Below are 13,029 nucleotides of genomic sequence, written 5' to 3' on the forward strand. Positions count from 1 at the left end.
TTTGCAGGTAATTTTTTTTCCCTTCTGAAGAAAAAGCATTCCATACCCCTGTCACATACCTCAATTTATACGGAGGGAAATGAGTCATTAGGGATGGGTTATTGTGTGTGGGTGAGACAGTCCACTCATCTTGTAGCTGTATGCATTTTCCATTTTAGAGTCTACATGTTGCTCAAAGTTACCATGCATTGCCTGAGAAATTGTCTTTCTTTGCACTGAGAAACAAAGGCAGAGCAGCTCATCTTTTTTATTTTATTTTATTTTATTATTTTTTTAGCATTAGCTGAGAGGCAGAACTAGAGCATAGGTATGAAGAGAATTATTCTTAATATAGATGAAAAATGTTTCCCCCAAAGTATTGAAAATTCTCTTTTAGTCTAAGCATAGCAGTTGTTAAAGGCAGACTTGCATGATCATTAACACCAATGTGTGTGGGAGGTAGGTTGGAAAGATTTTTAGAAAGATTGTGTTCATTAGTTTTAGTCTCACTGCTTGGCAGCCACTCACCCTTACCCTCCTTCATCACAGTTCCTAGTACACGGAGTATGTCTTTCTTTGGGCTCTGGGCAACTGAGCCTTGCCAAGACTTAGTATGCAGACAGGGCCTATTTTTGAGGTCATTCATTTGATCTACTAAGAGGCCTTAAGGTAGTCAGTATTAATTCCTGTAAGAACTGAATCAAATAATTAAAGTTATAAGTAGGATTTGAAGCTGTAAGTGGCACAAGAGAAAATGACTAATCCATTGGTGGTTTGTCCTCTGATCCTGATTTGCAGTCGTTGATGCAGCAGATCAGTGTTTTTAGAACTTCTCTTTGGAGAGTTAAGACTAACTGAGCACATTAGTTTCTAATCTAGATGCAATTTGGTGAATCAAGAGATAGCTCAACTAGGTCTTTGCTATAGCAAACTAGCATCCCTCTGGCCAAAAGGCAGTTGTAGGCTGTTACCTTTGAAAGAAAAGGAAAGGGTATATTCAAGCAATGTATATTTACTAAAGTTGAGTGCTGTAAAATTGTTTAATACCTGTAAGGCCAAGGTCCACCACCATGGCCATGCAGGTGCATGTTCCCATTGGATTCGGGCAGACAGTAAAGAACTGTGGAGCCAGAGGATGGTGGCCATTCCATTTTTCAATGTCTTGTAAAGGCTGATGAGCAAACAGGCAGGGAAGACTGCTTCTCTCTCACTCAGGGCTCCCAAAGCCCTGGCCCCTTTTCCATACTCTCCCAGAGTCATAGCCCCACCAACCTCAGCATCCTCTTTCTCCCTCTCTGCACTCTCTGCACTCTCTCTGCCCAGCAAAACGGGCTGGGGGAAAAACCCCTTCTCCAGAAAACAATAGCAAATAATCACCCCTCCCAAGCAGGAAGGCAATCCACAATTTGCAAACTGCCACCCTGAGGGCCAGCACCCCACAGGCTTCCACACAAGAAACTGCCCCAATACAAGCCAGCAAACATAAACTTTTGTTCAGCCAATAATCCCTTAAAGGCTCAATTTATATTATGCAAATATTCAGGTCTCAATACTTGGCAGATAATAGACTGCTGATGTGTGTGGGGACAGGTGGCAGAAGATGGGCCTTATACCCATGCAAGAGGGATTTGGAATTTATTATCATGAAAGTAAAATTATTTATACTGATTTTAAATCAACAGGGCGTAAGCATAAAGTCAATGACGATAATAGTAAGCAAAACTTTAAGAAGTATCTCAATTCACCTCTAAAACAATCCTATATAACAATTCATAAATTTCAGAAGCTATTTTCCCCAAATCATACTGCATGTAAATGGTAAAATCAAGTTAATGATTATTATAGTTCACATTTCTAGAAGTCACAAGTAATTTTCCTGTGAATGTAGGTCTTCAAATTGCTCTGGGTCTCAGAGGTATAGGCTGAAGAACACCAAAGGTGTGGCTGCAATTTTAGATCCCTTTTTTCCTCCTCACAGTTAGCACAATAGATAGCATAGAGTGCTCTGTATAGAAGCTCTGGACCAAACAGGAACCCAGCAATCCTATAATGAACTCTTCTGAATGTGACATAAAAGAATATCAAATGAAAAAAATATTATAAATTCAATTTAGACATTTAACATCAATTCAGTAATGTTTTGTGGGAGAAGAAGTGTTTTTTAATATGAACAGTTGAATTCGTTGTTTATAAGTTGAGATGAGAAAAAAGCAAAGCCACCCACTCTATGTTGTATCCAGTTTTTTTTTTCTGCCTAGAGGAAAATGTTTCTATTTTGTGGCAAGACATAATGCCACTAAGCAGATATGGGAAATTGTCAGATCCCTATACACCAAATATGCCTGATACTCTTCCTATAAGGTATTCATCTAAATAAATCTATGGCAATTTACTCATGTGTAAGAAATATAAAATCCCCTCACCTAGAAGGAAACCTCTGGAAAGATTCTTTTGATGAAATTAGGTGAGAGAAGAAGAGCAACATGAGGCATCTTATATCAGAACTGGCTTATGAATATTTATGGCAAGGAACTGGCAAATAATCTAATTAAAATGCTCAAAGTTTCTGAATATGGACACTTCTCCCAAGATCTCAAAATGGCCAATTAGTTCATGTGAAGATGCTCACTCAGCATCACCCATCTTTAGGAAAATGCAATCAGAAACAAAAAGAGATGCCATGCTAAATACACTAGATTGGCTCCCACCAAATGACAGACAATACCAAGTTTGATGAGGCTCTGGGGACACTGGAACACTTGCATATTATTGTTCAGAATGTGAAATGGTGCAGACATTTTATTTATTTATTTATCTATTTATTTATTTTTATTTTAGTGAGAGGAAGGGATGCAGAGAGACGGATTCCCACATATACCCAGACTGGGATCCACCTGGCTAGCCCACTAAGGGGCAATGCTCTGCCCATCTGGGCCATTGCTCCATTGTTCAGCAACAGAACCATTTTTTTAGTGTCTGAAGTAGAGGCTACGGAGCTGTCCTCAGCTCCAGAGGCCAACTTGCTCAAACCAATCGAGCCATGGCTTTGAGAAAGAGGGATGGTGAGATAGAGAGAGAGAGAAAAAGAAAGAAAGAAAGAAAGAAAGAAAGAAAGAAAGAAAGAAAGAAAGAAAGAAAGGAAGGAAGGAAGGAAGGAAGGAAGGAAGGAAGGAAGGAAGGAAGGAAGGAAGGAAGGAAGAAAGGAAGAAAGAGAAGAGGCAGGTGTGGAGAAGCAGATGATCGCTTTTCCTGTGTTTCCTGTCTGACAATCAAACTCGGGAAATCCACACACTGGGTCAATGCTCTACCACTTAACAAACCCTCCAGGGCCAGTACAGGCACTTTAAAGAAGAGTTTGGTATTTTCTTAAAATATGAAACACAGAGTTACCAAATGGCATAGCACTCCCTCTGAGGGGAATACCCTAGTGAACTCCAAATATACAGGAACATAAAAACCCGTAAATGAATTATTGTAGTGGCATTATTTATATTACAAAAAGGGGCGAAGAAACCAATGTTTATCAACTCATGAGTGGATTAAAAATTTGAGATTCATAGGCTGATATGTCATTCAGCCATTAAAAAAATGAATGAAATACTGATACATTATAACAAGAATGAGCCTTGAAAACTCTGTGCTTATGGAAAAAAGCTGGCCACAAAAACCACATGTTGTATGGGTTACATTTATACATAGAAGGTAAGTTATAGGGGTCTAATGAATCCCATTGTGACTATAGGTAATAATAATATAGTTAATGATACTGTATTTTCAAGTATATACTTGAAAGTTGTTAAGAGAGTAAATCTTAAATGTTCTCACTGCAAAAATGTACTGGTAATTATGTGGCATGATGAAAGTATTTGCCAACCCTATGGTGGTAATCAATTTGCAGTATATAAGGTTATCAAATGAACTTGTTGTACACCTTAACCTTACACAACTTATATCAATTATATTTCAATAAATTTGGAAGAAAAACATAAATTGAAATGAAAACAGAAGAATCCTGCATAGTGGATAAAGGCTATAGTAAGATATTTTTTATTGTTTTACTTTAATAATTTTAAATTTAAAATGCAAAGGAAGCATATTTTATAATAAAATCTTTTTATTTTGTGTGCTTCAAACTACAAATTGGTTAATTAATTTTCAAAGATCACTTAAAATAAAAAAGTAAGATTCATATTAGTTAATACAGATGATATATGGGAATTGACATTGTCAAACAAACTAATCTGAAAACCATATATAATTACCATTAACTTGTAAATATTAAAATTTTTGATACTATGACTTAATATTTAAGAAGATATTTGCAGATTTTGTGATTATCAAACATGATAGGAAAAGATAATTTACTGTCAATATAGAGCTTAGAATTGAGTCTCTGCTTTTTTATAATTATACATACATTAGTAAGTTATTGTACCTGGCAATGTATCAATATTTAGCCAAAATCTTGATATTATTATGGTTTTATTCTAAAATGTCTGTACTGCTAGTAAATCAACTAACCATTATACTCCAAAATAAAGGTTACATTATAAGTAATGCCAGATTATATTTCTTAGTTTCTTCCAAAAAGATTTCCATTTTGCAATGACCAATATAAACTAGATTGCTTTTAAAAGATTTGTATATACCAACTATACTTAATTTTAAAAACTCATAAAAAGATCTCTCTATATAATATATATTATAATATACATTTCATTTTTTTCGCATTACTGAAGGAGGGTTATTTTTCTGTTTTGTCTTGGACCATCGTACATTTTTATTCTCCAATCCTTTTAAGAGTTCAATATCCAAAATTTTGTGTGTGTTAGTGGCAGAGGGAGATATCAGCTTTACCTTAGACACTGAGAACCAATTTTCAATGATGGCATTATTGGGAGCCTAACTTTTTTTTTTTTAATGACATTGTTGCAGTATATATTTGGAACCGTGAGTGGAAATACCCTGATGTGATAGAGAGCACGTTTCAGGGTATCCTTGGCTGGATTTTGAAAAATTAGATGTTTTTAGTTGCTCACTTTTTAGTCAAATTTATTATTCAGCTTTAGACAGAGTATTTCTCAAACTTTGTCATTTCTAAAACTACAAAACTTTCCAGGAGAGGTAGTCTCTTGTTCTAAAGATATATATATATATATATATATATATATATATATATATATATATATATAGTTACAGAGAATGAGGTAATTTCATGGAAAAAAAGATTTTATATTTAAAAGAAGACTAAAGGTATTTGACAGCCTATTTGATCTTACCTCTTATGGGTTGTCTTTATGTATAAAAATCCTTTCTATTTAGAAATGTTTCATGTAAAAGATGTATTCTCTCTAATGAATGGCTAAATAAGAGAGACAAAAAAATCTCTCTCAAATATTCTGACTTTAAAATAGTTTATTATTTAAAATCTCTCTCCCTTACACACACTCTCTCTCTCTCTCTCTCTCTGGTATACAGTACATTTAGCATCAATCATTCACATTCTCTGACAGTAATTTTTATAAAAATAATTAAATAATCTCTTAACTCAATTTTGAAACAAAATTATATAATGATTCATTTGATAAATGATTATAAATACATTTTATATTTTCAAAAACTAATCAAGTTGTGTAATAGTTTTGGAACAAAGGTTGCCATTTTGACCCGAGTGACAAATTGATGCTCTGATTTGGGTGGTGAAACACCTTCTGATTATTTTGCAAGGCAGATCTGAATTGGTCTTAGATGTTTCTCTCCCATGTCCCATCAATGCTTGTCATATGAATAGAATCTACGTTAGCTTGGCATGCTGAATTGTGGTTCCCAGCAACATACTTTAAGAATAGTTCATATTGGAAACAAGATTCATCTGTGCATGTTAAAATGTACAAAGTACTTCTGTAAACTGATGTCAGTAAATCATATATTTTCATTTCTCAAATCCATTATATAAAAATAGAGACTATTCTCTGGGTACTTACTGAGTATTAGGCACTATTCTACACTCTTTCAATGAATTAACTTATTTAACTATCAAAAGAACTCCATGAGTTGGAGCCTATCATTAACTTTATTTTATAAATGATAAAACAGACACAGAACAGTTAAATAATTGTCAAAGTCACACATGTAATTAAATAGTAAAGCTGAAGTTGGCAAAATGTTCCAGAGCTCAAATTGGCAAAAAGAATTAATTGTTTGTTTAATTATTTACAGATATTATCCACCCTAGTACCATTAGACCTTTGCAAAATGTTTCCATGGAAACATTCAGGAGAACATTCTCAAAAATGCCAGGCTGGGGCTTACACTGGTATCATCTATTTACAACAAGTTTCTTAGGTCACATTCTTAGTTAACAGACAGTTGTTGTAACCCACTAATTTTAGCCACTCAACTAAATGTAATGATTTTTAAAATCCTTCACATTATTGTCATTTCATGCAAGCTTCACTCTCATTATTCAGGTGTCAGTTTGCTTGAAGATTGGAGTGAAATTTCTGTGTCAAACTATTTAAGGTAGGTCAGAGGTTTTATCAGGATACCTGAACTAAATACCTGAACTAAGGAAGATGCTACTTTTTTAAAAAATGTTTTCTTATTGCTAAGTGGAGTCATCACTGTGAGAAAACACATTATGATCATTGCTAAAAATAGAAGTTGCAATAGTCTTTCTCCAAGCATTGATCATAGAAAAGAAGTGTTAGATTGATTCTTTCCAAACCAATTTAAAAACCTGCTGTATGCCAGGGAGATAGAGCAGTAAACCAAACAAACAAAATATCCTGCTCTCAATTTTACTACAAATTGTTTATGGGCTCATGAAAACCTGTACAAGAAGGAACAAAGGTATAAATACTTAGAGTGGCTTCGCAGGGAGCATAAGTAAGTAAACAAGACAGGATTCCAATGTCAGGGCATGATGGGGCTGATATTGAGATGGAGGGTTCATACCAAGCCTAGATGTTTTAAGCTTTATTTCTTTAAATTGTTTCACTGGAAAATCAAATGTGTTTGCTTTTTAGAATAAAGGTGGTTTCCCCTTTTCCAAGGATCTTAAGGATTAAATAATATTTTAAATCATTTATTCCAATCTTTGTTCATAATTGAAGATACACAACAATGCAAGTTATAAAGAATCAATCAAAATCTCTTTCAATCTTTCTGTGAATGGGAATTTCCATGTTTTCTGGGTTAGACTATTCTTTCTGATTGGCTCTGACTTCATATAGACCTTTTCCTTTGAGTTTACTTCAGTATTAACTGGAAATACATATGTCTGAAGATAAATCATATCAAAACCAACCTGAAAGCAATCAATGAACAAGCATTGCCTAATAATATTTATGTATTATTCCAAGGCTAACCAAAGGAAGTGTAAACTATCTAGATGAATGGAAAGAACTAACAGTCATTGAAAATAAATTAATAGTAGAGATTCTGTGTCAGTTATTAGAACTTCAGTAAAAATTAGAATCAAGAGATAACATCTATAAGATTGATAGAAAGGAGATACAGAGACATCTTAAATATAATAAAAATTATACAGTATTTGCCTTTCTCTGTTTTACTTTTTTCACTTAGCACAACACCCTCAAGGTCCATACATATAGTTTCAAGTGGGAGAATGTTCTTTTTTCTCATAACTGTGTAGTATTCCATTGTATGTATGTACCATATATTTTTTTATATCACTGTAGACAGTAAAGGTTGTTTCAAATAATGCTTCAGTGAACATGAGAACACAGATATATTTTTGAGATTCTGATTTTATTTCTCTGATATAAAACCAGAAGTGGAATTGCTGGGTCATATGGTAGTTCTATTTTAAGTTTTGGGAGAAACTTCAGAGTGATTAAAAGACATTTTTATTTTACTAATTTGCATTCTGGCCTGCAAAATTCTGGCTGAAAATCTGTGGATAGCCTTATGGGGCTCTCTTTGTATGTAACAAGTTGTTTTTCTCTTGGCTGCTTTTAGGATTCTCTCCTTGTTTTAATTTACATTTTAGTTATAATGTATCTTGGGTTGAATTTCTTCAGATTCATCTTATTTGAAATTCTCTGGGATTCCTGGTTCTCAATGTTTGTTTACTTCCCCAGTTAGTTTTCAGCCATGATTTCTTCAAATAATTTTTCTGCCCCTTTCTGTGTCTCTTCTCCTTCTGGGACTTCTATGATGCCAGTGTTGATCTGCTGGGTGTCTCATGGCAATCTTGAGGGAATGGTTCTATGAAGGAGATAAACCTAATCACTCAACCTTGACCTAGCTCTTGGGTGTCTCTTAAATCTGTGTGATTGTGCAGGCATCCTGTTTGATTTGTAATGGCTCCTAGTAGTTGAGGGTGTGCTGAGATTTGTCAGTGGTGCAAAGGGAGTGATCTTAGCACCTTGGTTAGCTGCTTGGAAGCCAGACTCTAAAGTAAGAGCTTTTAAAGTGCAAATATATACAGTCCTGTGGAACTACAAGCAAAACCCCTGTTGGCCACCAGAGCCAGGTGATCTGGACGTGTCCCTTGGATGGCAGTTATCCTCATTTCTTCCTGTCTGTTTTCCCTATGTCTTCCTGAAGTGCCATTTTACAGGCTATCTTAGTAGGGTACACATGGAGCAAAGGGAAAAAACTGATTGGATCTTAAAGAATAAAGAGCTACAAAGTATATTATTTTTTTATATCCACCTGTCCTTCTATGCATTGATAAAATGAGGCAAGAAATAAACCTTGCCAAATGCTAAACATTTGTGAATATATTACAATAAGCTTTTAGCTGTATAAATGGATTACAAGTTTGTGAAATCTTCATTGCAAATCCTTAGCTTATCTGATTTGTTTATACCTGCTTATTTTCTGCCTCTGGTTATAAAACACACTTTCAAGAGCAGATTTTGCATATCACAGTAAATTTAATACCCATAGTTCCTAAAACAGTGTTTAGGGACTATAGACACTCAATTGTTTACGGAGAAAATGAATAAGCTCAGAATATTGTGTTAAGTTTCCACCATGTAACAGTCACCTTTCACACTAAGATTTCTACAGTAACAAAGAGAAATGAAATGATTAATTTGTAACTTTTGTTATCTTTCAGAATGTTCTGAATTAATCTGTTCTAAAGGGCTAAAAGCATCCTGCTAACATCCAGAGTAGCCTGTTTTAGAGCAGTGAAATCCTGAATGAGTTCAGCATGTTAATTCTAGAAAGTGTTTACAGCAAACCATCCCTGAAGTAGCTGTTCCTCTCAGCCAGTTTCTTCATTTGCAAAACTTAGTTACTTAGGAATTGACCCTCGTTAGAGTGTTTCTATATTATATGTAAAAGCCTGAATTGCTTCAAACACAAATAAGGGCTCAAATGACAATTAGCTTTTATTGTGAAGAATGGAGAATGAACGGAATCTAAGAGTTTATTGGTCCTCCCACAGTGACTGATGCATAGTACTTAGTGGTTCATAAAAACTGTAGAATATGAATTTGAGAACTTATATAGCACTCTGAGACACACTATTTTATTTATTACTCACTAGAGCTCACATATTCACAATTGTTGAAATTACAAAACAACAACCAAACAGTAATTTTGCTACCACAGAATTCCTTTGGGTTTAATTTTTAAAAAAACATAGCACAGACAATTTAATGTAAGAAGAGAAATGAGAAAAAGAGGAAAACACAACCAGGCATACTGAAGATCTGTGGAAGGAGAAAGTGAGGGTTTAAAAAGATCCCTGTCTTCTCCCTCAAAATGTAATAGTTCAGAAGCCATTGGTTCTTAATTTTGTAGGCAGCAAAAGCATGTAGGATTCCCCCCCCAAAAAAAAACCCCACACTGTGCTTCACAAATATCAAATATAAATGATGCTAACTAAACATCAAATATAAAATACAACCCTACCCCAACCCAGATGAGACTGTTGGTAAAGGCTGGTCACTGACTGTTCATAATCATTCAACCATATATTTACAGCAGTTTACCGTCAACTAAGAAGGCAAGGCAAATTCACCTGTTGATGTTTCAGAAATTACAAGCTTTAGAAAACAGTTATTTCTTTATGTTTTTGGTTACACAATGTGACTAAAAGGGTTTAAAACAAAGCTTTAAATGAGTAGACTTATGTATGTTATTAAAGTTAAGTTCATAAAATTAAAATTGGAGCCCTGTGACCATAAAACAATAAATATAATCCCAATGGTAACCAAAAAGGGTACAGTTATAGAATAAACACAAAAAGAAATAAGATGGGAATTAAAATGGTTATCTATAAAAAGTCAACTAAACAAAAAAAAAGAGACATTAACACAGGAAATGAGGAACAAAAGCTGTAAGGCTTACAGAAAACAAATAGCAAGTGACAAAAGTAAGTCCTTCCACATCAGTAATTACTTTAAATATAATGGATTTTTTTTCACATTTTTAAAATTAATTTGAATGTGGTGACATTGATAAATCAGGGTGCATATGTTGAGAGAAAACATCCCCAGATTATTTTGACATTTGATTATGCTATATACCCCTCACCCAAAGTGAAATGGTCTTCTGTCACCTTCTATCTGGTTTTCTTTGTGCCCCTCCCCTCCCCCACCCCGTCTCTCCTCCTCCTCCCCCCTTTCTCCCCCCCCATTACCATCACATTCTTGTTCATGTCTCTGAGTCTCATTTTTATGTCCCATCTATGTATGGATTCATATAGTTCTTAGTTTTTTCTGATTTACTTATTTCACTCCATATAATGTTATCAAGGTCCATCCATGTTATTGTATATGATCCGATGTCATCATTTCTTATGGCTGAGTAGTATTCCATAGTATATATGTACCAAAGCTTTCTAATCCACTCATCCTCTGATGGACACTTGGGCTGTTTCCAGATAAATATAATGGATTAAGCTCTGTCAAAAGATTGGCAGAGCCTGACCTGTGGTGGCGCAGTGGATAAAGCATCGACCTGGAAATGCTGAGGTCGCCGGTTCGAAACCCTGGGCTTGACTGGTCAAGGCACATATGGGAGTTGATGCTTCCAGCTCCTCCCCCCTTCTCTCTCTCTGTCTCTCTCTCCTCTCTCTCCCTGTCTCTCTCCTCTCTAAAAAATGAATAAATAAAAAAAATAAAAAAAAAGGATTGGCAGAAATATGAAAAGTAATTGACCTATTGAAGTGTAGAAAAGAAAGGCTCTTAACATAAATAATTTTTGGCAAAACTCACTTTCTCTAAAACAAAAAGACTTTCAGCAGAACTTACTTTTTCTGAAAAGACTCCTATTCCTGGCCTTGAGGCTGGTTTTCCAGACTGTGATCTTGCGCTAGCTTTGCAAAGTTGCAGGTGTTCTCAGAATGTTTCTCCCTGAATTAACCTTATAGGTAAACATTGTAAGAAAGCTTGTTTCACTGCTTTGTTTTACTACTGTGCTCCCTCTCCTCCCCATTCATTCCTCAGTCACTATGTAATTTTCCCTTTAAAAGCCAGCCCCAAACTGTGTTCCCCACCACATTGATTTGAAAGGCTTCTGCCTCTGTGTGGTCTGCGCAGTGGCATTAAAGAGTCCTTAATTTCTTAATTTGGCTACTTGATTGTGTGGCAAGATGTTTGTTTCTTGCTGTTCTGATACAACACTATATGCTATCTACAAGAAATGCAAAAACACAAATAGATAGAATTAAAAAAGATATTCCATGCAAATAGTAACCAAAAGAGAGAAGGGGTGACTATACTAATATCAAACTATATTTTAAATAAGAAAAATTCACATGAGACAAATGACATGATATAGTAATAAAAGATTCAATAGAACAAGAAGATACAGTAATTATAAACATTTATATACCTAGTAACTGGTCATCAAAATATATGAAGCAAAAATTAAAGAATATAAGGGAGTGGTAAACATTTCTATAGTAATAGCTAAAGAATTTGGTATCCCACTCTCCATAATGAGTAGAATAACCATACACAGGATAAGTAAGGAAACAGAGGAATTGAACGACACAATTAACCACTAGATCTAACAGACATATATAGAACAATATGCAACAACAGCATACACATCCTTCTCAAGTGTGCATGGGACATCTTTTATCACAGACCACGTGTGGAGCCATAGATTAAGACTCAGTAGATATAGAAAAATAAACATCATACAATCTATATATCTTCCTTGACCACAAGGAATAAAGTTAGAAATCAGTAACAGAAGGAAAACTGGAAAATTAACAAAGTTGTGGAAATTACAGAACATACTCTTAAGCAACCAATGAGTTAAAGAAGAACTCACAACGGAAATTAGAATATACTTAGAGATATATGAACCTGAAAGCATCACACATCAAACTTGTGGGAGCAGACAGCAGAGCCAAAATGGAAATTTATAGCTATAAATGCCCACATTGAAAACATGTAAGATCTCAAATCAGTATGGTAACTACACTTTAAGAGACTAGAAAAAGAACTTAATAAGCCCAAAGCCAGCAGAAAAATAAATAAATAAAGATCACAGTAGAAAGAAATGATATAGGGAATAGGATAACAAGAGAGAAAAGTCAAAGAAACCAAAAGTTTGTTCTTTGAAAAGATCAATAAAAATTGAGAAACTGTTGGCAAGAGTGTCTTAAGAAAAAGGAGAGGAGACTCCCATAACAGCTCAGATGGTCACACTGAAATTGCATAGGGAAAGTAACAAATCACAGCACTGTCATATTTGAAAATACAGTAAGTGACATTCTACCATTGATTTTAGATGTACTTTCTCTCCTTCTCAAGGTTGTAAACTGTGAAACAGGTGTCTTTTGTCTTACACAGACTTTTTTTAGAGGAGATTTACAACTTCCTCTGTCTTTGACATCTTCCTTTTTGTCAATCTATATTCTTTGTCACTAAATTATATATGAATATCTTGCATGTAGAACTAGCCAATAAAAGCTTATCTATTAGGAGTTTCTGAAAATCAAGTAGAGAAGTTGAAGTAATAGCAATAGCCCCTCAGTTTTTCAAGTTTATCTTAAGAAATAAGTCAATGGGAAACCACTCAATTCTGATAAAAACTGGAGGGGGAAGGTGG

The sequence above is a fragment of the Saccopteryx bilineata genome, chromosome 3 (genome assembly GCF_036850765.1).
Source record: "Saccopteryx bilineata isolate mSacBil1 chromosome 3, mSacBil1_pri_phased_curated, whole genome shotgun sequence".
Lineage (NCBI taxonomy): Eukaryota > Metazoa > Chordata > Mammalia > Chiroptera > Emballonuridae > Saccopteryx > Saccopteryx bilineata.